At 41.6% G+C, this 23,045-nt stretch overlaps 1 protein-coding gene across 7 annotated transcripts in view; it reads left to right on the top strand.

Moving 5' to 3' along the window:
* WDFY3 (WD repeat and FYVE domain containing 3) overlaps window positions 1-23,045 on the top strand; it is a 309,773-nt gene that overhangs the window by 32,834 nt on the left and 253,894 nt on the right. For 6 of the 7 annotated variants that reach the window (XM_062198528.1, XM_062198527.1, XM_062198530.1 and 3 more), the window contains exon 2: window positions 1,967-2,060. The exons of the other annotated variant lie outside the window; for it this stretch is intronic. The gene's annotated coding sequence lies outside the window, so the exon portion shown is untranslated. The remainder of the gene's footprint in view (window positions 1-1,966; window positions 2,061-23,045) is intronic. 7 annotated transcript variants of the gene reach the window in all.

Below are 23,045 nucleotides of genomic sequence, written 5' to 3'. Positions count from 1 at the left end.
ATTCTTGGGCCTAACATTTTTTTAAAAAAGTGGATTGATTGATTGATTGATTTGAAAGGTAGAGTGACAGGGAGACAGAAATATCTTCCATCAGTTGGTTTGCTCCCTAAATGGCTGCAACAGCCTGGGCTGGGTCAGGCCAAAGCCAAGATCCAGGAACTCCATTGTGGTCTCCCAGATGTCAGGGGCCTGAGCTATTTTCCTCTGCCTTCCCAAGTGCATTAGCAGAGAGCTTGATTGGAAGTGGAACAGCTGGGACTTCACTGTCACTCTGATATGGGATTCTTGTGTTTCAGGCAGTGACCTAACTTGCTATACCACAATTCCAACCCCACATGTGGCATTTTAGAGTTAGAAGGCCCATGGGAAATGGTCCTAGCTCCTCATTTTTTTTTTTTTTTAAATAAAGGAGCTTTGGAATTGAGGATGTAATTGGCTTTGACCATAGAACATTTTGAGAACAGAAGAAATATCAGAACCATAATGGGGACTTAGCCTAGCGGGGCCAGTGTTGTGTTGTGGTGCAGAGAGTTAAGCTACTGCCTGTGGTGCTGGCATCCAAATGGGCATCCAAATGTTCAGGTCCCAGCTGCTCCAATTCCAATCCAGCTCCCTGCTAATGCATTTGGGAAGGGAGCAGAGGATGGCCCACTACTTGGGCCCCTGCCACTCACATTGGGAGACCTAGGTAAAATTCCAGACTCCTGGCTTCAGTCTGACCCAACCCCAGCTGTTGTGGCCGTTTGGGAACTGAACCAGAGAATGGAAGATCTCTCTCTGTCTCCCTTTTTCTCTGAAATCCTGCCTTTCAAATAAATAGATAAAGTTCTTAACAAATAAAATAAAAAGATACTCCCTATATTAGAGTGCCTGAGTTTGCTTACTGGCTCTGGCTTGTTATTTCAGCTTCCAATGTAGACCCTGGGAGGCAGTGGTGGTAGCTCAAACAATTGAGTTCCTGTCTCCCTTAGCCTTTGCCATCCCCTGAGTTTCTTTATTCTGTTCTTGTGTTTTAAGATCTATTTGTTTACTTGAAAGGCAGTGTTACAAACAGAGAGAGAGAGCTGCCATCTGCTGGGTCATTCTTTAAGTGGTTGCAGCCACCAAGGCTGGGCCAGGCCGAAGCCAGGAGCCAGGAATTCCATCAGGGTCCCCCACGTGGGTAGCAGAGGTCTGAGCACTGGGTCCATCTTCTATCATTTCCCCAGGCACATTAGCAGGGAGCTGGATCAGAAGTGGAGCATCTGGAACTTGAACTGGTGCCCACATGGGTTGCCGTGAGACAGGCAGGTTAATCCCATTGTGCCACAACACTGGCCTCTGCTGTCAAAACAAACAAACAAACAAACAAACAAAACTCAGCATCTGGATTGCATGATTCAGAGACTAATGTTTTCCAAAGATAAATAAAAGAAATATTTGAGTATCCCATATGAAGCATACTAAATAACCTAAGGCTAGAATATGACCTTTCCTTGAGGAAATACTTTTTTTTTAAACAAATTAAACAAATCAGTTGAGCTCTGGACCACATGTATCTTCAGATGCTTGACAAATACACCTGAGAAATAATTTGAGGGTTTTTTTTTCTCCTTCAAAAGAGGCAGTGTGATGTACAAATGAGTACTGGACTGAAGTGGGAGGAGTTGGGTTCTGAACTTGCTTCTGCCACTGAATAACTGTTTTGTCATTGGCTGTTTGCAGATCTCCTGGTCTCGGTTTCCTCACTAGCAAAACGACAAAGCTGAACTAAATGGTCTACAGAGACCAACTGTAAATAACCTTACATGTGTCATGGATTTTTTTAATAGCAAATTTTATCTATTTTGAAGTGTTGTTATGTGTTCTGTTATTAAGCCAGTGAGGAGATAAAGAGAGAAGCAGCAGAAAATGAGCAACTGAGGATGCTGAGTCAGTTGATATGCTGAATATAAACTAGATTTTCCTTTTATTTCCTTCAACACAGGTCTAATACTTCTCCACAGCTGCTTCAGGAAGAAAGTGCCTGCCATTCCTATTGTTTCTGCGCAGGTTCATGCCAGCACAGAACAGAGAATCAGGTCAGTTTCAGGCTTGTTTTATCTACTGAAAAGGGAGTCAGGTACAGAATTGTGATTGTCCTTGTGTCATTTCATAGTAGCAAGACCACACTGAACTGTGGTCCCAAAGTTCTGGGTTTCCATCCTCTTTTACCTAAACTCGGGGTTTGGTGAACTTGGACAAGCAACTTTTTAATCTTAGTTTTATACATTATAAAATGTTGTATTAAAATAATTTTAAGACTTATTTATTTATTTGAAAGGAAGAGTTACACAGAGAGAGAGATCTTCTATCTGCTGATTCACTCCCCAAATGGCTTCAATGGCTGGAGCTGGACCAGGCTGAAGCCAGGAGTCAGCAGCTTTTTCCTGGTGTCCCATATTGAGCGCGGGAACCTAAGGACTTGGGCTATCTTCTGCTGCTTTCCCAGATGCATTAGCAGGGAGCTAGATGTGAAGTGGAGCAGCTGAGACTGGAACCAGCCCCCATATGGGATGCTGGTGTCAGGGGTGGTGGCTTTACCCATTATGCCACAGTACCAGCCCTGTATTAGAATAAATTTTTTGAAGATTTATTTATTATTTGAAAGGCAGAGAGAGGCAGAGGCCGAGGCCGAGGCAGAGAAAGAATCTTCCATCTGCTGGTTCACTCCCCAGATGGCCATAACGGCCAGAGCGTGCCATTCCAAAGCCAGGAGCCAGGAGCTTCTTCCAGGTCTCCCACAAAGGTGTAGGGACCTAAGGACTTGGCCATCTTTTCTTGCTTTCCCAGGCCTTATCAGAGAGCAGGATCAGAAGGGGAGCAGCTGGCACTTAACCAGCACATATATGGGATACAGGAACTGCAGGCAGCAGCTTTACCTTCTATGCCACAGCACCAGCCCCAATATTAGAATAAATTATCTTCACCTTTTTTTTTTTTTTTTTTTTTAATTTGAGAGGTAGAGTTACAGACAGTGAGAGGGAGAGACAGAGAGAAAGGTCTTCCTTCTGTTGGTTCTCTCCCCAAATGGCCACAATGGTCGGAGCTGTGCCCATCCGAAGCCAAGAGCCAGGTGCCTCTTCCTGGTCTCCCACACGGGTGCAGGGGCCCAAGCACTTGGGCCATCCTCCACTGCCTTCCCAGGCCACAGCAGAGAGCTGGATTGGAAGAGGAGCAGCTGGGACTAGAACCAGCGCCCATATGGGATGCTGGTGCCTCAGGAGGAGGATTAACCTAGTGTGCCACGGTGCCAGCCCCAATTATCTTCACTTTCATTGCTGGCTTTTAAATCTTTGTTACTTTCATTATAGGTACTCATATGTGATAGAATCATGTTTTCAAAGCATCATTTCTCCTTTTTCTGCCCTGGAAAAGTCTGATCATTTTTAAAACACAGGCTTTGTAAGCTATTGCATTGTATGTGGTTCCTTTGAGAGACCAATTGAAGCAGTAGGCCATGTTATGAGCTGCTTGAGAGTACTATGACTACCCAGCTGCCTTAGTTCTAGTGTTTTACTTTGTTGCTATTGAAAATTCTGCTTTACATGGAGTTATTAGTCTTGCCCTAATGTACATCAGCTTTAGACAGGGTACAATTTTGAATATGTGAGTTCTCAACTGAGTGTAGGTGACTGAATTCAAATTAGCTTAACTAGAGAGGGGAAGTTATCAGACTTTTGGGAGCATCCCAGGAGACACCACAGGATCCCAGGACAAAAATGCAGCCTGGCTGCACAGTGAGAACCCAGGGCCCAGATGCAGTCTGGTTTCCCACAGGCTCTCAGCAGAGTGCCTTTCTTTGCATGTCTGCGCATTCTTCTCTGTCTCTTTGGGAACTGACTGAATTCACATTTCTGTTCTTTGTGATGGGAAGCACGGTTGCCACTGCCTACCTTTCAGTCTCACAGTCCAGACTCCCAGAGAAAGGCTACCTCTTAAATCCCCAATCCCAGATTTTCCAGAACAAGCTGATTCTTCAGTCAGATGCTCCTGTTCAAGTTGTGGCTTAGTCAGGAAGATTTGAAACTTCTGCATTGGCTGCCTTCATTTCAAAGCCTGCTCTCTACAAAGAATCTAGTAATACTTTTTCCAGGTATATTTGCAGTTTAATTGGGATCATACGTGGAGCTAAAGTTATATTTCTCAAATTGCATACAGGTGAAATCTTCAGGCCCATTATATTAAAAAATAACATAAATGCAAGGAAAGAATTAGAAATTGAAAGACAGGATGGTTTTAGGGTTCATGAAATGGAAAAAAATAACCCAACTTAGTGTAGTTAGAGAAGGGCAGAATATCCAATATCTATTTCTAAGGTAGCAGTATTAAACAGAATAGAAGAAGCAAGCAAAAGATACGCTTTTTTATTTTACTTTTTGAGAAAGAAGATCACAACAAAGCAGAAAGTACCATAAGGTTTAATAGTCCCTGCTCAGCTACCTGCTGTGCTTTTGGGTAGTTAACATGTCCTCTGTGCACTTCAGTGTGTTCAAAGTCTAGCATTCTGACTCACCACCTGTGTGACCCTAACTTCTGCACTCCTAGTTTTTTTTTGTTTTTTTTTTTTTTTAAGAAAGATTTATTTGTTTCAAAGTCAGAGAGAGAGAGAGAGAGAGAGAGAGAGATATCTTCCATCTACTGGTTCATTCCCTAAGTGGCTGCAATGGCCAAGACTGAGCCAGGCTAGAATCAGGAGCCAGTAGCTTCATGCAGATCTTCTAGGTGGGTGGCAGGGGCCCAGACACTTGAGCCATCTTCTGTTGCTTTTCCCAGGCCATTATCAGGGAGCTGGATCCAAAGTGGAATATCCAGGACATGAACTGGTGCCCATATAGTGTGCTAGCCTGGACACTCATTTTTTTCATCTTTGTTAAAGTTGTATCTATAAATCACATCGAATTTGTTAAAAACTAATTAAAAATTAGAATAAAAAATGTCACTGATGGTGGTGGTAGTGGTCCATAGGGTTGTTGTGACAATTCATGTATGTAGAGTGTTCGAACAGCATCATCATCAGTTTTTGAAATGAATTTATCTTATATGATTGCAAGGGTCCCAGCTCACTAAATATCTGTGGTTCTAAGGTTTTCTAATATGAACTGATACCTTTTTTTCTGAGTAAAGACCTTGGGCATCTACTTGAGTCGCACAATGAGGCTAATATTAGTACTGTCAATAAAGATTAATTTGAAGTCTGTCATTGTGTTAGCTATTGATGGTCTATGCATTTGTATTAGGGCTGCTGTAACAAAGTATTAGAAACCTGGGTGCTGAAACCACAGAGATGTGCGCTCTCGCAATCTGGAGGCTGGAAGTCTGAAATCTGGGTATTGGCTATGGGCTGGTCACCTCCTTCTTGAAGTCTATGGGGGAAGGGTTTTTTCCAGGCCTCTCTGCTGGGCTTGTTGATGGCCGTCTTTTCCCTCTATTTCTTCACATCATCCTCCCTCCACGCTCCTTCTGTGCCCAAATCCATCAGTCATACTGGGTTAGGGCCCACCCTAGTGACTTCATTTTAACTTGATTTTCTCTCCAAGTGAGTAAAGATCTTCTCTCCAAGTCACATTTTGAGGTACTAGGGGTTAGAAGTTAAACATATGAATTTGGCAGGCGTGGAGGCACAATTCAACCTTTAGCACTACATAGCAAGTTACCCCAGTGACCAGCAGCTTAAAACAAACATCTCAGTTTTTGTTGATCAGAAATCTGACTGCAGTTTAGCTGGGTCTCTTGGCTCAGGGTCTCTTCCAAAACTATACTCAACATGTGTGCTAGGGTAGGAATCGCATCCGAAAGTCCCATGGGAGGATCTGCTTCCAGGTTGCCTGCATGGTTGTTGGCAACATTTAGTTCTTCACCGGGATTTGGCCTTGAATAGGCTGTTCACCTGAAGCCTGCCGGAGCTGCTTGCTCTACTGGGCTTTCCTGTGACACGGCTCAGGCTGAGGCAGAAGCTTCCATTAGAGTAAGCTCCAGAGAAGAGGGTAAGCAAGAAGAAAGGCCTTTTTTATTACAAAAACTTCTGGAAATGGATAGATTGATGACTAGATTTCAGGTTTTAGAGTCTATAAGAAAAATAGTGTGGGGCCAGTGTTGTGGCACTGTGGGATAAATCACCACTTTGCTGGCAATTCCATTTTGGACACCAGTTCAAGTCCTTCTTGTTCCACTTTTTTTCTTTTTTAAAAGATTTGTTTATTTATTTGAAAGGCAGAGTCACAGAGAGGTAGAAGAAGAGAGAGAGAGAGGTCTTCCATCCTCTAGTTCACTGCCCAGATGGCTGCAACGGCCAGAACTGTGCTGATACAAAGCCAGGAGTTTCTTCCAGGTCTGCCACACGGGTGCAGGGGCCCAAGAGCTTGGGCCATCTTCTGCTGCTTTCCCAGGCCATAGCAGAGAGCTGGATCAGAAGTGGAGCAGCCAGGTCTCAAACCGGTGCCCATATGGGATGCTGGCACTGCAGGTGGCAGCTTTACTTGTTGTGCCACAGCACTGGCCCTCTGTTCCACTTCTGATCCAGCTTCCTGCTAATGTGCCTGGGAAGACAGCAGGTTATGGCTCAAGTTTTAGGACCCTGCCATCCACATGGCATGGAGTTTCTGGCTCCTCCATGGTATCCCTAGCTCCTGGCTTTGACCTGGCCCACCCTTGGATGTTGAAGCAATTTGAGGAGTGATCCAGTGGATGGAAGATCACTCTCCCCCAACCCCTTTCTGTTTCCCTATCCTCCTGTATCCTGTCAAATGAATCTTTTGAAGAAATAGTGTTGTATATTTTATGGGTAAGAAAAATATGACTCAGGGGCTGGCGCCATGGCACACTAGGTTAATCCTCCGCCTGCAGCACCAGCATCCCATATGGGTGCTGGTTCTAGTCCCGGTTGCTCCTCTTCCAATCCAGCTCTCTGCTTGTGGCCTGGGGAAGCAGTGGAAGATGGCCCAAGTGCTTGGGCCCCTGCACCCGCGTGGGAGACCAGGAAGAGGCACCTGGCTCCTAGTTTCAGATCAGCGTAGCTCCGGCCATTGCGGCCATTTGGGGAGTGAACCAATGGAAGAAGGAAGACCTTTCTCTCTGTCTCTCTCTCTCTCACTGTCTGTAACTCTACCTGTCAAATAAATAAATAAAAAATCTTTTAAAAAAAGAAAAATATGACTCAGAAATGACAGTATAGAATATTCTTTCTTTTCTAAAAATATGTATCAGGAGAATTAAGAAAGTTCAGGGAAGGGGGCCGGCGCCGTGGCTTACTTGGTTAATCCTCCTCCTGCGGTGCTGGCATCCCATATGGGCGCCGGGTTCTATTCCCGGTTGCCCCTCTTCCAGTCCAGCTCTCTGCTGTGGCCCGGGAGTGCAGTGGAGGATGACCCAAGTGCTTGGGCCCTGCACCCGCATGGGAGACCAGGAGGAAGCACCTGGCTCCTGGCTTCGGATCGGCGTATCGCCGGCCATAGTGGCCATTTGGTGGGTGAACCTACGGAAGGAAGACCTGTCTCTCTCTCTCTCTCTCACCGTCTAACTCTGTCCAAAAAAAAAAAAAAAAAAAAAGGTTCAGGGAAGAGACACAAGAAAATATAAGTGGAGAAACATAATTCAAGTAAAGTTTAAATTGCAAAATATAAACGTTTTTATAACTGGAAAAATTTTAGAAATAAAATAGCATCACTAAATAGAGTTTTAGGATTTTAAAATTTAATTATATTTTCCTTTATTTCAAAAAATGGTACTTAAAATTTAGGACTTAAAAACACCTAATGCTAAGATTAACATGCTAATTATTTTAATCACCATTTTATGCCCTGTAGAACTTTTTCATTTTTTGCATACTTTTATTTAATGGGATAGAGCCTGGAGTTTCTGTGCTCACATCATAGAATTGATTTTTGAGCTCTGACTATCCTTAGTTAGCACTTCAGTTTTATTTAGGGGACAAATTATGCCATCAGTCTTTATTAGCAGTATGATAAAAAAAATTGTGTAATGAATTTAAAACAGATAACAGAGTGAAAAATAACATGTATAAGACGTGTTTGGAGTCCTAAACTTAATTTCCTAGATTCAATCTTGATATCATTGATTACTTCTATTTGCCCTAGGACAGATTTCCTAAGCTCTTATTTCTGCATCTATAAAATATGTTTATTAATAGTACTTATAGAAGTGTTGAAGGATGCATGTTAGCTGGTTTCCTGGTGCTGTAACTGAGTATCACAAACTGGGTGTTTTATAAGAAAAAGAGGCTTATTTGCCTCCTAGTTCTGAAGGCTGGAAAGTGTAAGATTTGGCAGTTTTATTTGGAGAGGTGGTAAGCAAGCACTGGTGGGGGACTCTGCAGAGCCCCAGGTGGCTGAGAGGGTCTCCACAGGGGTCCTAGCGCAGGACTCTCCTTCCCTCTAGAAGCCACAGTGCCATAGAGAAGTCCCCACACTTACAGTCTCATTCAACTTTAATTACTTCCCAGAGTCCCCACCTTCAGATACCGTGCCCAATGAAGTTTCTGCCTTCTTAATACCTCACAGTGGGGATTAGATTTCAGCATATGTTTTCAAGGGGATATTCAAACCAAGCAGGATTAAATGTGATCATGTTTGTAAGGGGCTTAACACATGCCTGAGACATAGTAGGTAAAAGCCAAATTGATGTTGGCTGCCATTTGTTGGTACAAGCATCAACCTTGTGTCTGATGTTTGAAGGTTGCATTATAAACAAAATAATGTCCATGGCTAAGGATATTATATATCCCTTTGTGCTTAGTTGATTGAGTTCACATGTTATTATATACTGACTTCATTTTTATAAAGTAGAATACAGCTTGCATAAAAGGATATGATTCAGTTATTGACTCAAAAAGGGGAAAAGAGAGTAGAGGAAATAGGTGTGCTTCCTGAGGTAGTATTTTGTAGTCACTAAATACACTTTGAAAAATTACAAGTACTAGGATATTTTTACGTATTTATTATATTATTTTATTTTTAAAGGCACTTGTTTGAAAGTCAGAGTTACACAGAGAGAGGGGAAGAGACAGACAGAAAGAAAGAGAGAGAGAGAGAGAGAGAGAGAAATCTTCCATCCACTGGTTCACTTCCAAAACGTCTAGGGGCTGGGCCAGGCGGAAGCAAAGAACCAGGAACTTCTTCTAGGTCTCCTACATGGGTGCAGGGTTCCCAGGCACTTGGGCCATCTTTACTGCTTTCCCAGGCACATTAGCAGGGAACTGGATCAGAAGTGGAGCAGCCTCAAACTGTTGCCCAAATGGGATGCTGGTGTTGCAGGTGGTGGCTTTTTTATTTTAAATTTTATTTATATAAATTTATATAAATTTTATTTTTATTTTTAAAATATGCCACAATGCTGGTCCCTATTTTGTTTTTGAACTCTGTTAACCTCTAGCCACTGTCTCTGTTTTTTGTTGTTTTGGCTAAGGGGAAAAGGCCAGGGAGGAGGGATGCTCCTTCTCTCTGTAGTCCCATGAAGAACACATCTTGTTGGTCCTGTGTCCCCTGTGTTCCTGTGAGTGCCCCATGTGTGTGCCTCAGTTTGTGAAGAGCTCTACTAAAAGGCATCTTTCTGTATACTAATCTGGTTGTGAGATGACTGTGTGCACTTGGTAGCTTCCTAAGAGAGCTCTTTCTCCCTTTAGAAAACGGATCTCTGTCTAACTGAAGGGAAATACAAAAGTTAGGAGGAAGTTTCCTAATCACAAACATTTTGCCCCTAATTTTGTTAGATGTCAATTTTGCCTTTGCATGAGCACTATTTTGGTAAATGAAAATGAGGAAGACGACTGGTCTCCTTCAGGGTTTGTAAATGTAAGTGGTGGAGGAGGAAGACAGGAGATGGGGGAAAGCTGCAATACAAGCTGTTGGACTGTTCCGTCTCCTTTTTATATACTGGGAGGAACTTCAAAAAGCCTGGGCTAGAATCATATATTTGAAAGTAAAGATTCAGTACTGAGTAAGGGTTTTTTAAAATATGTAAATATGTCTGCTTGCTAAATGAAAATCTTGAGTTATAGCATTACCTGATTTCAAAGCAAACATAGAAGAAAGTATGATTCTTTTTCATTTTTGCCTTTTTGTCCACTAATTATTTTGGATTTTCCTATAAAAATTAGGATTTTTGATTCTTTCTCCCTCAAATAGATGAAATTATTTGCAATGCTCTCCGTCTCTTGCTTCTGCCTTTCTTCTATGTCTTTTCTTCTTCTACCTAATTTCTGATCTTCGAGTTTGATTCTTTTATATTTGGTTTCATTACATGTTTTGTGAAAGCAAATCATGTACTTCCTTTTCATGATGCAAGAATTGTTCTGTGCCTTACAAGATCTCCAGCTGTTTCTTTTTTTCTTTCTTTCTTTCTTTTTTTTTTTTTTTTGACAGGCAGAGTGGATAGTGAAAGAGAGAGAGACAGAGAGAAAGGTCTTCCTTTTTGCCATTGGTTCACCCTCCAATGGCCACTGCGGCCGGCGCATCTCTCTGATCCGAAGCTAGGAGCCAGGTGCTTTTCCTGGTCTCCCATGCGGGTGCAGGGCCCAAGGACTTGGGCCATCCTCCACTGCCTTCCCGGGCCATAGCAGAGAGAGAACTGGCCTGGAAGAGGGGCAACCGGGTTAGAATCCGGCGCCCCAACTGGGACTAGAACCCGGTGTGCGCCGCAAGGTGGAGGATTAGCCTGTTAAGCCACGGCACCGGCCTCCAGCTGTTTCTTAACTGTATAATTGCCTAGTGCAAAAATGTTTCAGAAACTCCACAGGAGTGAATTTTTATAGTCACCTCTGAACCAGTCATGGTTCAAATGAAAACTTCATGAGATCAGAGTGAGACTTGTTTTTTGCTTTGTTTGGTTTGTTTTTTTAAATCCTTACCTTCTTCTAACATAGTAGATAATCCTGATGCTTTGCTCTAAGTGATTGGGCATTCAGGGATAAAGACTTCCTTTTGTGGTCAGGATTGTTCAAAAAAACCTTTTTACAAAATTTTATCAGAAAGCAAGGTGTGCCTCAAAGGTTTATTGTTGTGGAGGTCCTGTTATTGATTTCGATAGCCTAGAAGATTAGAGTATTTTTATTCAGGCTTATTTTTGCCTCTCCTGTTTTCTAGATCATTCATTTTTATATTTTTCATTTTATGCACCTGCTAAAGAATTGTCTTATTAAATGAATTCAGTTTTGTAATGTCATGGATATATTTGAGTCTACCCCCTTCACCTGAATAACAGCTAATGATAATAAAAATAATATTAATAGTAGCTAGCATTTACTGTTCCTAAGGCTTTTTTAAAACATGCATTACATCTTTTATTCTTCCTAAAAACCTATGAGATAAACTCTATTATTATTCTAATTTTGTGCTATTAGAAACAGGCATAATAAGTTGCTTAAGGCTAGATTGGGAAATAGCAGGATCAAGGGCCAGTGCTGTGGTGCAGTGGGTTAATGCCCTGGCCAGAAGCACCAGCATCCCATGTGGGCGCTGGTTTGAGTCCCAGCTGCTCCTCTTCCGATCCAGCTCTGTGCTATGGCCTGGGAAAGCAGTTGAAGATGGTCCAAGTCCTTGGGCCCCTGCGCCTAAGTGGGAGACCCGGAAGAAACTCCTGGCTCCCAGCTCTGGCCGTTGCCCCCATCTGGGGGAGTGAACCAGCAGGTGGAAGACCTCTCTCTCTATCTCTACCTCTCTGTGTAACTCTGTCTTTCAAATAAATAAAATAAATGTTAAAAAAAAAATAGCAGGATCAGGATTCAAACCTAAGGTCCTGGCTCCTGGACTCATGTGTTGACTGCTGTCCTACCCTGTATCTCTAGTGTATAAAGAAGCATATCACTCATTCTTTCTTTAGCCTGTAAGAATGTTATATATTCTTACTATACAGAAGCTCATATTTGAATAAGATAGCCTGTAAATATTCATTATATTAAGCATAGGTTTCAAGCATTTTATTCAGTTGCTGAGAAAAGTAAGAAAATGGATAGTAATAAAAAAAGTTTAGTTCAGAATGATTTGCTCTGTCTTCTCCAGTGACCCTGTATAAGACTGAAATCCTATCTGAGGGAAGAATCTATTGATTTGTCATTGGATCCCAGGCTCTGCTATGTCTTAATCATATTTTCGGTATTTACTATGCAGTTTTAACTTGTTTGCTTCCTTTAGAGGTTCTGAATCTAACTAGATGTCCTTAAAGTTTTTTTTAAAGTTGTTTTGACAGCAATTGTCCTAGTGCCAAATACTAAAGAACTTAAGTACAGGAAGTCCAGCCAGGCTTCCTGGGAACTAAATATTTTTAGGTGTCTATTCATTGGTTTTTCTGAAGTTGCTTGTCTTCGTGTTTTTTGCCGAATGATTTTCTTTGATTTCTTATCAGCATACAGTGATCAATCATGAGTGTTAACTTCAGCCAGCTTGCAACATCCATAGAGAATTACCATGTTTATCATATTCTAAACTCGGACTTGCTAGGACAGAGAATCCATTTAGCCTGTGTTATGAAGGATGTACGGTACTGTTAAGTTGACTGCTGTTGGCAGAGCCCAGTTATGTGTTCACAGCAGTTTTGCCTTTTCAGTAAGTGGGGAAAATGCAGGCATCCGAAGAAGGGATTATGTGCAGGAAGAAAACAGATATTATTCATCTAGTGACTGAAGAAACCTATTATCCTTGAAAAAAGTTTGGGAAATTTAAATTTGATACAGCCTTAAGTTATTAATTTGAGTAAGCCCTTTGCTTTTGACATAATAGGTGTTGGGATTTTGAGGCAAGCCTAATTTTCATAGCTCTAAGTTTATGACTGTGGAATGGGAATACATTTTTTTTAACTTTTATTTAATAAATATAAATTTCCAAAGTACAGCTTATGGATTAGAATGGCTTTTTCCCCCCATAACTTCCCTCCCACCTGCCACCATCCCATCTCCCGCCCCCTCTCCCATTCTATTTGCATCAAGATTCATTTTCAATTATCTTTATATACAGAAGATCGATTTAGTCTATATTAAGTAAAGATTTTAACAGTTTGCACCCACACAGAAACACAAAGTGTAAAATACTGTTTGAGTACTAGTTATAGTGTTAATTCACATTGTATAACACATTAAGGACAGAGATCCCACATAAGGAGTAAGTGCACAGTGACACTCTTGTTTATGGTGTCAATAATCACTCTAGGCTCTTGTCATGAGTTGGCCAAGGCTATGGAAGCCTTTGAGTTCGCTGACTGATCTTTTTTAGACAAGGTCATAGTCAAAGTGGAAGTTCTCTCCTCCCTTCAGAAAAAGGTACCTCCTTCTTTGATGGCTTGTTCTTTCCACTGGGATCTCACTCGCAGAGATCTTTCATTTAGGGTTTTGGTTTTTTTTTTTTTTTTTTTTTTTGCCAGAGTGTCTTGGCTTTCCATGCCTTAAGGCATGGGCTCTTCAGCCATATCCGAATGCCTTAAGGGCTGATTCTGAGGCCAGAGTGCTATTTAGGACATCTGTCATTCTATGAGTCTGCTGTGTATTCCACTTCTCATGTTGGATCATTCTCTCCCTTTTTAATTCTATCAGTTAGTACTAGCAGACACTAGACTTGTTCATGTGATCCCTTTGACTCTTAGACCTATCATTATGATCAATTGTGAACTGAAATTGATCAGTTGGACTAGTGAGATGGCATTGGTACATGCCACCTTGATGGGATTGTATTGGAATCCCCTGGCACGTTTCTAACTCTACCATTTGGGGCAAGTCAGATTGAGCATGTGGGAATACATTTTAAATCTAATTTGATAGTAGAAAATAGTGTGTGAATCTAAATGAATGAATTTTTCAGCTGCAGTGGGTTAAGCTGCCATCTACAACACAGGCATCCCATATCAGAGTTCTGGTTCAAATCCTAGCTGCTATGCTTCTCATCCAGCTTCCTGCTAATGGGCCTGGGTGGATGGTAGAAGATGGCCCAAGTACTCCTGGGTCCATGCCATCCACAGAGGAGACCTAGACAGAGTTCCTGGCTCTTGGCTTCGGCCTGGCCCAGCCCTGGTTATTGCAGTCATTTGGGTAGTGAACCAGAGGGTAGAAGATTTTTCTCTCTGTGATATAATAAATAGATTTTTTTTAAAAAAATGAGTTTTTCAACCGTATCTTATAACTTTTTCAAATTGTGGCTTTTTTTCCCAATCCCCATCAAGTTGTTTGTCTTTCTTTTTTCTTTTTAAAGATTTGTTTTTTTGAAAGGCAGAGTTATAGAGAGGCAGAGGCAGAGAGAAAGAGAGACGTCTTCCATCTGCTGGTTCATTCCCTAAATAACCGCAATGGCCACAATTGCTCCTCTCTGGAGCCAAGAGCCAGGAGCTTCTTCTAGATTTCCCATGTGGGTACAGGACTTGGACCATCTCCTACTGCTTTCCCAGGCCGAAACAGAACGTTGGATTGGAAGTGGAGCAGCCAGGACTTGAGCCGGCACCCATATGGGATGCTGGTACTGCAGGTGGCAGCTTTACCTATTATACACGGTCCCATAATTGTTTTTTTTTAAAGATTTTATTTTATTAATTTGACTGGTAGAATTACAGACAGTGAGAGAGAGAGAGACAGAGAGAAAGGCCTTCCTTCCCTTGGTTCACTCTACAAATGGCCACAACGGCTGGAGCTGTGCCGATCCGAAGCCAGGAGTCAGGAGCTTCTTCCTGGTCTCCCATGTGGGTGCAGGGGTCCAAGCACTTGGGCCATCTTCTACTGCTATCCCAGGCCACAGCAGAGAACCAGACTGAAAGAGGAGCAACCGGGCCTAGAACCGGTACCCAAATGGGACGCTGGCGCCAGAGGTGGAGGATTAACCTAGTGTGCCACGGCGCCCCATAATTGTATTTTAAAGAAGCATAAGTCCTTTAACAATTCCAGCTGTTTTCTGTGAAGTATACTACAGCAACAAATTTTTTCTGTAGTCATACACCTCCTTTCTGCATGCTCTGGTTGAGGCTGAGGTCTCAGGCTGATTTGGTCTTTTAAGAATAGGGAAAAAGGTTTTTACTGAATAATTAGTAGAAGAGAAAAAGAGCATCTGTGGTAGTTTGTAAGGCATATGCAAATAATTCAGATTTAATTTATAGATTTAATGAAAATATAATTTTTTCCCTTACCTCTTGCCTACCTTTATAAGACATTCTAGTGGGAATGATGAACCATATAGTTTAAGGAAAGATTTGTGCCATATAACCATATCGGTCATGTTTGGTAACATGGGAGCAATTATGTGGCTTTAGACTTAAGAATTGACGATGTAACACTTTTATTTGGAGTTCTGGGAGTCTTACTGGTAAAGGGCATAATGAGTCTTGACAAATGCAGTAGGTAGATCACCAAAGACAAGAACTGGGTGGACAGGCTAAGTTTCAGTGGTGTGGTGTGGTGTGGAGTAAAAGTAAAACTGGAGTATGCTTACTTTGAATGGAAGTATACTTTGTGACATTTTGCCGAAAAGAAATGAGGTGCTGGCCATCATCTCTAGAGGGGTGTGTTGAGTTAAAAGGTTTCTGTTGTTTGTTTTCTATTGATTGGAGATGTATCTGCCAATGTTTTTGCTTTAATGGAAGAAAGAAATTGATGTAGAAGAAGAGGTAGTCATAATTTTGTGTACTCATTTTACAGTCTAACTAGAGTGATAACTCATTCTGAGATTTGGCAATTAGCACTTGGAAGTTTATTTCTGCTCTACCATGATTACTAAAAATCTAAAAGTGGAAACTGCTCAGTGTACCCCTTCCCCAACCTTTTAAAATCTGATTTCATATTTGAAATTTTTGAATATACCAAAAGTTTAATGAGTAATAATTTGTCATATATACCTTCATTGTGTATTTGCACATTTCAGGAACAGGATGAGCTGTTTACTTTGTGACATTTCACTCATAAATACTTCAGTATGAATCTCCCAGAGATAAAGAATTTTTGTTATAAGACTGCTGTATTAGCGTATTTTAGAAAGTATAAATCTGTATAGTTATATTAAATCTGGTTCAATCTAATTTCCTTCATTGTTCCCATAATTGCTTTTGTGTTTTCAAACAGTGATCTACTTAAACTAACATATTGCATTTGTCTCTTTATTCTTTAAAATCTATGTTAGTTTCCTTTATCTTCTCTCTCCTTATCTCTACCACCTTTTTTTTTTAATGATGGCTATTTGAAGAGAGTATAGATCAAATTTCTTATAAATATCTGTATTCTGCATTTTTCTTTTTTAAAAGATTTATTTATTTATTTGAAAGAGTGGCAGCAAGAGAGGGAGAGACACAGAGATCTTCCATCCACTGGTTCACTCTCCAAGTGGCAGCACTGGCCAGGGCTGAGCCAAGCCAAAGCCCTGTGCCAAGAGCTTCATCTGGGTCTCCCGGGGGGCCGTAGTAGGAGCCCAAGCACTTGAGCCATCCTCTGCTGCCTTCCCAGGCCGTTAGCAGAAGCTGGATCAGAAGTGGAGCAACTGGGGTTCCAATTGCAGCTGTATGTGGTGCTGGTGTTGCAGGCAGTGGCTTTACCTGCTGCGCCACAATGCCAGCCCCTCACCATTTGTGTCTTTCTGGTGTCTGCCTAGTAAAGTTGGAAAATATTTCTGTCACAGGAGCATAGATAGTAGGAAAAAATAGTCCCAGGAATTGGATAGTGATTGGATAGTGATTACAAATAGTTATTGCTTAACTGAGGATAATAAATGAGAACAATTAATAAAGTTTTCTGGCTGGCGCCGTGGCTTACTAGGCTAATCCTCTGCCTGCAGCGCTGGCACCCTGGTTTCTGGTCCCAGTCAGGGCGCCAGGTTCTGTCCCGGTTGCTCCTCTTCCAGTCCAGCTCTCTGCTGTGGCCCGGGAGGGCAGTGGAGGAGGGCCCAAGTGCTTGGGCCCTGCACCCGCATGGGAGACCAGGAGGAAGCACCTGGCTCCTGGCTCCAGATCAACACAGCATGCCAGCTGTAGTGGCCATTTGGGGGTTCACCCTCCAATGGCCACTGCGGCCTGTGCTCTGCAGCCGGCGCACCGCGCTGATGCGAAGGCAGGAGCCAGATGCTTAACCTGGTCTCCCATGGGGTGCAGGGCCCAAGCACTTGGGCCATCCTCCACTGCACTCCCGGGCCACAGCAGAGAGCTGGCCTGGAAGAGGGGCAACCGGGACAGGATCGGTGCCCCGACCGGGACTAGAACCCGGTGTGCCGGTGCTGCAAGGCAGAGGATTAGCCTATTGAGCCGCGGCGCCAGCCCACATCTATATGTTTTATAATGATTGTGTGGGTATTGTGGTGGGAAAAAGTTTCAGAATCCAAAGATTTTACATTAAAATCCTATTTTAGGCATAGGCATTTGGTCTAGTGGTTAAGATGCCTGCATCCCATATCAGAGTGGCTGTGTTCAGTACCCAATTCTGGCTCCTGTTTCCTGCTTCCTGCCAATGCAGACCCTGAGAGGCTCTAGAGATGACACAGGTAATTGGGTTCCTGCTACACACGTGGGAGATTCAGTTCCCAGCTTACTGCTTCAGCCTTGGTTCAGCCCTAGCTATTATGGGCATTTGGAGGGTGAAGCAACTAAGTGGGTACTCTCTGTCTGTCTTTGACTCTCCAGTTAGACAAATGAAAACATCCTGTTTCAACCCCATACCAGCTTAGCAACTTTGCTCAAGTACCCAGGCCTCCCACTTTGTTTCCTTCTTTGTGGTGAGGAAGCAGCCTAGTGTAGGGGAAAGGGTAAAGGCTTTAGAGTAAGACAGACCTGTTTGTAAAAGCCTGGTTCTTCTGGTTACTAGCATGTAACCTTGGGCTTCTTAACTTCTCGTGTTCTCATTGTTCTCTTTTGTAGAAATGTGTTGATAATATCTACCTCATGTCATTGATGTTAGGGCTAAAGAGATAGTTTGTGGAAGCATAGACTGTGGATTCTACACACTTAGTATGTGTTCATGGTGTTGCCACAAGATTGTCATGGGGATCAAGTTAAATAGTCAAATAAATATAAAATTCCTTTGTAAAAAAAGTCATTCAGAAAACCTAGCTAGTGCCTTTGAAATAGAATGTGGATATAGTTATGTTCTTATTTCCATTCATTTTATCTTATAGAGATCCTCAGTGATAGTATCCTAATACATACTGTAAATGCTAGAAAATAACATTTTAGAAAGTTGTTTCTAAGAAAATAGAATAGTAAAGTATAAAAATTTTTATGGGGCTAGCATTGTGGCACAGTAGGTTAGGCTGCTTCTTGGGATGTCCACAGCAGCCAGGGCTGGGCCAACCTGAAGCCATGAGCCTGGAACTCCTTCGGGTCTCCCATAATGGAGGCAGAGGCCCAGATAGTTGGACCATCTTCCATTGCCTTCCCAGGCTCATTAGTAGGAGCTGGATCAGAAGCAGAGCACTGGGTGCTAACACTTGGATATGGGATGCTAGTGTTGCAAGTGAAAACTTAACCTGCTGTGTCACAACACTGGCCCCTTGGAGCTGAGTTTTAAACCTAAGCACTGTACTGTGGGATGAAAGCATCCCAACCAGCCTCTTAATCACTAGACTGAGTACTGGTCCCTGTTTCCCTTTTGATGTACTTTGTAAAAATTTGTTTTATTAAAAAAAATTTATACAAACAAGTTATTTTAGTTTGACAGTAGGGAAAATACCACCTAGCTCATAGGGATAATGATCATTAAATATGGTTACTCAGTTGGGAATCTTTATTTTTGACGTTTGAGAGGGAGTTTATAGAACCAGCTGCTGTGTATCTATTAATATTACAGATTGATAAGGACTTGATTATGTATCTGATTATCTTTTACTATTATCCTGTAGGTGAGGCAAAATTCTATCTCCATCTCTTATATAAATACAGGCATATATACATACATGCTGACATTGAGAGATAAATTAACATATGACAGAGTAACAGGTGGAGTGCAAATCCTCATAAAGAAAAGAAGCCCCGGGGCTGAAACTATGGCGTAGCGTATGAATTTTGACCATCTCTTTCATTGTCCAAGTTCTCCACTGTATACCAACTGTACTTTATTGCGACGTCTGTGAGGAAAGCGGCACTTAAGAAAATTAAAATACAATGCTCCTCATATAGTTTCATCTTTCTTTGTGACATCCATTGATAACACTTAACTTGAATCAGTCTTAACATTATGATTATAAAATGGTATATTTTGCCTGGTCCATGACTCCTTCACCAGTCATTACTCAACATTCTACTGTAAAGGCTTTTATCTGTCTGTATGTATTTTATTTATTACTGGTATAAATTCATGGTTTCTCAACTCCCTTCCACACTGCTACCCTCAATGGTTAACAGTTATTACTGTTCTTCCATATTTTTGAAGCTCAAATAGTCTCAGATTTTGACACTGGGACCTTTTGCAGTCTGTCTCCCATATCCTTTTATATGCCCCCATCATTGTTTTGAACATGTTATTATTTTTATCCTTACTAAGACTCATCTCATGCCCATAATTAGCCTAGCATTGGAGCCAGCCATTCCTCTTAAGAGCCCTGCTCACTATTCTTGGGGAATGATATTAGAAACCAAGATTGGGGCCGGCGCTGTGGCTCAACAGGCTAATCCTCCACCTTGCGGCGCCGGCACACCGGGTTCTAGTCCCGGTCGGGGCACCGATCCTGTCCCGGTTGCCCCTCTTCCAGGCCAGCTCTCTGCTGTGGCCAGGGAGTGCAGTGGAGGATGGCCCAAGTGTTTGGGCTCTGCACCCCAGGGGAGACCAGGATAAGCACCTGGCTCCTGCCATCGGAACAGCGCGGTGCGCCGGCCGCAGCGCGCTACCGCGGCGGCCATTGGAGGGTGAACCAACGGCAAAAGGAAGACCTTTCTCTCTGTCTCTCTCTCTCACTGTCCACTCTGCCTGTCAAAAATAAAAAATAAATAAATAAATAAAATAAAAAAAAAAAGAAACCAAGATTGGGACACTTGGTGTGCATGTTGCTGCAGGGTATCTTTGCTTTTGGCTGACTGGGGAACACAGCTAGAACATATGCATATCTTTACACATATATACATACATGCATCTATATGTATATGTTTGTATGAATATATGCCCATATAAGGATGTATAAGGATGCTTCAAAAAGTTTGTGGAGAATGGAATTCAAAGTTAAGTTAATTTTTTAAAATGTATTTATTTATTTGAAAGGCAGAGTTGCAGACAGAAAGAGGGAGAGACAGAGAGAAAGATCTTCCAACTGCTGGTTCACTCCCCAAATGTCCACAATTGCTGGAGCTGGGCTGATTCGAAGCCAGGAGCCAGGAGCTTCTTCTGGGTCTCCCATGTGGATGCAGGGGTCCAAGCACTTGGGCCCTCTTCTTCTGCTTTCCCAGGCACATTAGCAGGGAGCTGGATCGAAAGTGGAACAAATGGGACTCGAATCGGCGCTAGTATGGGATGCTGGCTCTGCAGGGGCTGGCTTTACCTGCTGTGCGTCAGTGCTGGCCCTAGGATAATTTAATTTTGTTGCCAAAAAATTGTGAAATCCATGCATACAAGGGGTCTTCAAAAAGTTCCTGGAAAATGCATATTATGAAAAAGCTGTACATGGATGTAAAATTTTTTTGCCAAAATAAGCTTTATCATTTAATTCCATTTCCATGAATTTTTAAAGTATCCTCATATGTGTGAATGTGGTTTTTCTTAGAAACATGAATTCACATGGATATCTCCTATTTTCTATTTCTCTGTAGTGAGAACATAGGCTCCCAACATTTTTACTCATTTGCTATAAATCATTCAAAACTTTTTTTTTTTAAAAAAAACAAGATTTATTGATTTATTTGAAAGGCAGAGTTAGAGAGAGAGGGTAAGACATAGAGAGAGACATATCTTTGAGAGATATCTTCCATCTCCAGGTTCACTCCCCAAATGACCACAATGGCCAGAGCTAGGCCAGGTTGAAGCCAGGAGCCAGGAGCTTCATCAGGTCTTCCACAGGAGTGGCAGGGGCCCAAGTACTTGGACTGTCTTCTGCCACTTTCCTAGGCACATTAGCTGGGAGTTGGATTGGAAGTAGAGCTGCTGGGACATGAACCCCGACCCGTATGGGATGCCAGTATTTTAGGCAGCCACTTAATTCACTATGCCACAACGCCAGCCTCCATCCAAAATAGTTTTAGAATTGCTTCACTTACATCACTTGAAAACAAAACACAAAACCAACACCCTACCCTGATAGGTAGCCAACTTTGCTGCTTTCTGGTCATCCTTCTGATTTTTCTTTTTATAATATTAAACAGATAAGTGTTTCTTATCTCTCCATTTTTGTAACTCAAAAGATAGCATATTGTCTGTATAAACACTTGGGCACTTCAGTGTTTTCACTGAAAAGCATGTCTTGGATATCATTCTATTTCAGTCTATCCATTGTGTCCTCTATATTTATAAATACATGTATTTCTAGTATTTGAATGTGTTCAGTGCTGCAGTGAATAACATGTCTGTTTACACTGTTGGACATATATCTTCTACATAAGCAAAGGATTGAAATTCTTGGGCCAGAGTGGTAAATGCATATGGAGTTTAATGAGATGTCATGGAATCCTCTTCCATAGGGGTTATTGTGTTTTGGGTTTCCATTAGCAATGCATGAGAGTGCCTGTTTTCCCACAGACTTACAAAAAGAGAATGTATGGTTAAACTTGAAAATATTTGCCAATTTGAAGGGCAGAGAAATAGAATCTTGGTGTAATTATAATATGTGTTTTCTTAAGTAGGAGGAAATTGAACATCCCAGATCTATAAGGGCCATGTATATAAATGGAGATTCTGTTCATATCTTTTTTCATTTTTCTTTAGGAATTTTGGTCTTTTTTTCTTCAAACTGTTAAACTGTTTATATTTTAAAAATATTATATCTTTATTTGTAATATTGCACATCATTTCTCCTAATTTTCTTGCTTTTTGACTTTGCAAATGGTGATTTTTACCATTCAAAGTTTTAAAATTTTTATGTAGGCAGACTTATTGATGATTTTTATTATTGTCCTAGTATTTTAAATTATAGTTAAAAACAGTGAATGTGAAATGCATTTGCTGTGTTTAACAGAAAAGGAAGGAGATACTTATCTATGCTAGAGAAACAGATAATTCTCTTGCTCTATTTATCACTGTCCTGCAATCTTACATTATAAAACTCGAACCAGAAAAATCTACATTTAATTTATAGAATATGCAAATTCATTTATTTTACTTTTATCTTTAAAAATATTTTTATTTATTTAAAACGCAGTTATGGGAGTGGGGAAAGAGAAATCTTCTATCTACTGGTTGATTCCCCAAATTGCTGCAATGGTTTGGGCTGGGCCAGGCCACAGCCAGGAGCCTCGAACTTCATCTGGGTTCTCCCCCATGGATAGCAGAGCCCCAGGTACTTGGTTCATCTTACACTGCCTTTCCTGGTGCTTTTGTAGTGAGCTGGATTGGAAATGGAGCAGCAAGGACATGAACCAGATCTCTGATAGGGAATGCTGTCATCAAGGCGGCAGGTTAATCCACTGTACCACATAGGTCTCTACCTTTAGCTTTTGACTACAGAAAATTTCACCTTTTCACAAAATTAATGCTCATGTGCCTATCATCTAGTTTGAGTAATTTTAAATTCTTTTAACACTCCCCTAACACATGGCTATTTCACAGGTTTTCAGTTACTGTGAATTTCACTTATAATGAACAAAGTCCAGATTAGTCTGATCGGCTTTGGCCAACTGGCCTCTCAGGCTCTCTGGCCTCTTTTCAATGGTCTTGGCACAAGATCTGACCTCTTTGAAGGTTCAGTAATACCACCATCCCAACATATCTGAGGTTTATAGAAAATTATGAGGAAGACTAACGTGTTGTTATGAACACGTGAAGTAACTCAAGGTTTGGCTAATTTGTGCACTTAAAGTTACATGTCTTTCTTGAGGTAAAGATAAATAATATTTACTGACAAAAGGTACACACACTCACACATGCATGTGTCTATTTATTTTCTGTGGTTCAGTGTTATTAAAGTAGAACCAGCAATTATCTTTTATCAGTG

Source organism: Lepus europaeus, chromosome 8 (genome assembly GCF_033115175.1).
Source record: "Lepus europaeus isolate LE1 chromosome 8, mLepTim1.pri, whole genome shotgun sequence".
Classification (NCBI taxonomy): domain Eukaryota; kingdom Metazoa; phylum Chordata; class Mammalia; order Lagomorpha; family Leporidae; genus Lepus; species Lepus europaeus.
This window is presented reverse-complemented; position numbering and strand designations above follow the sequence as displayed.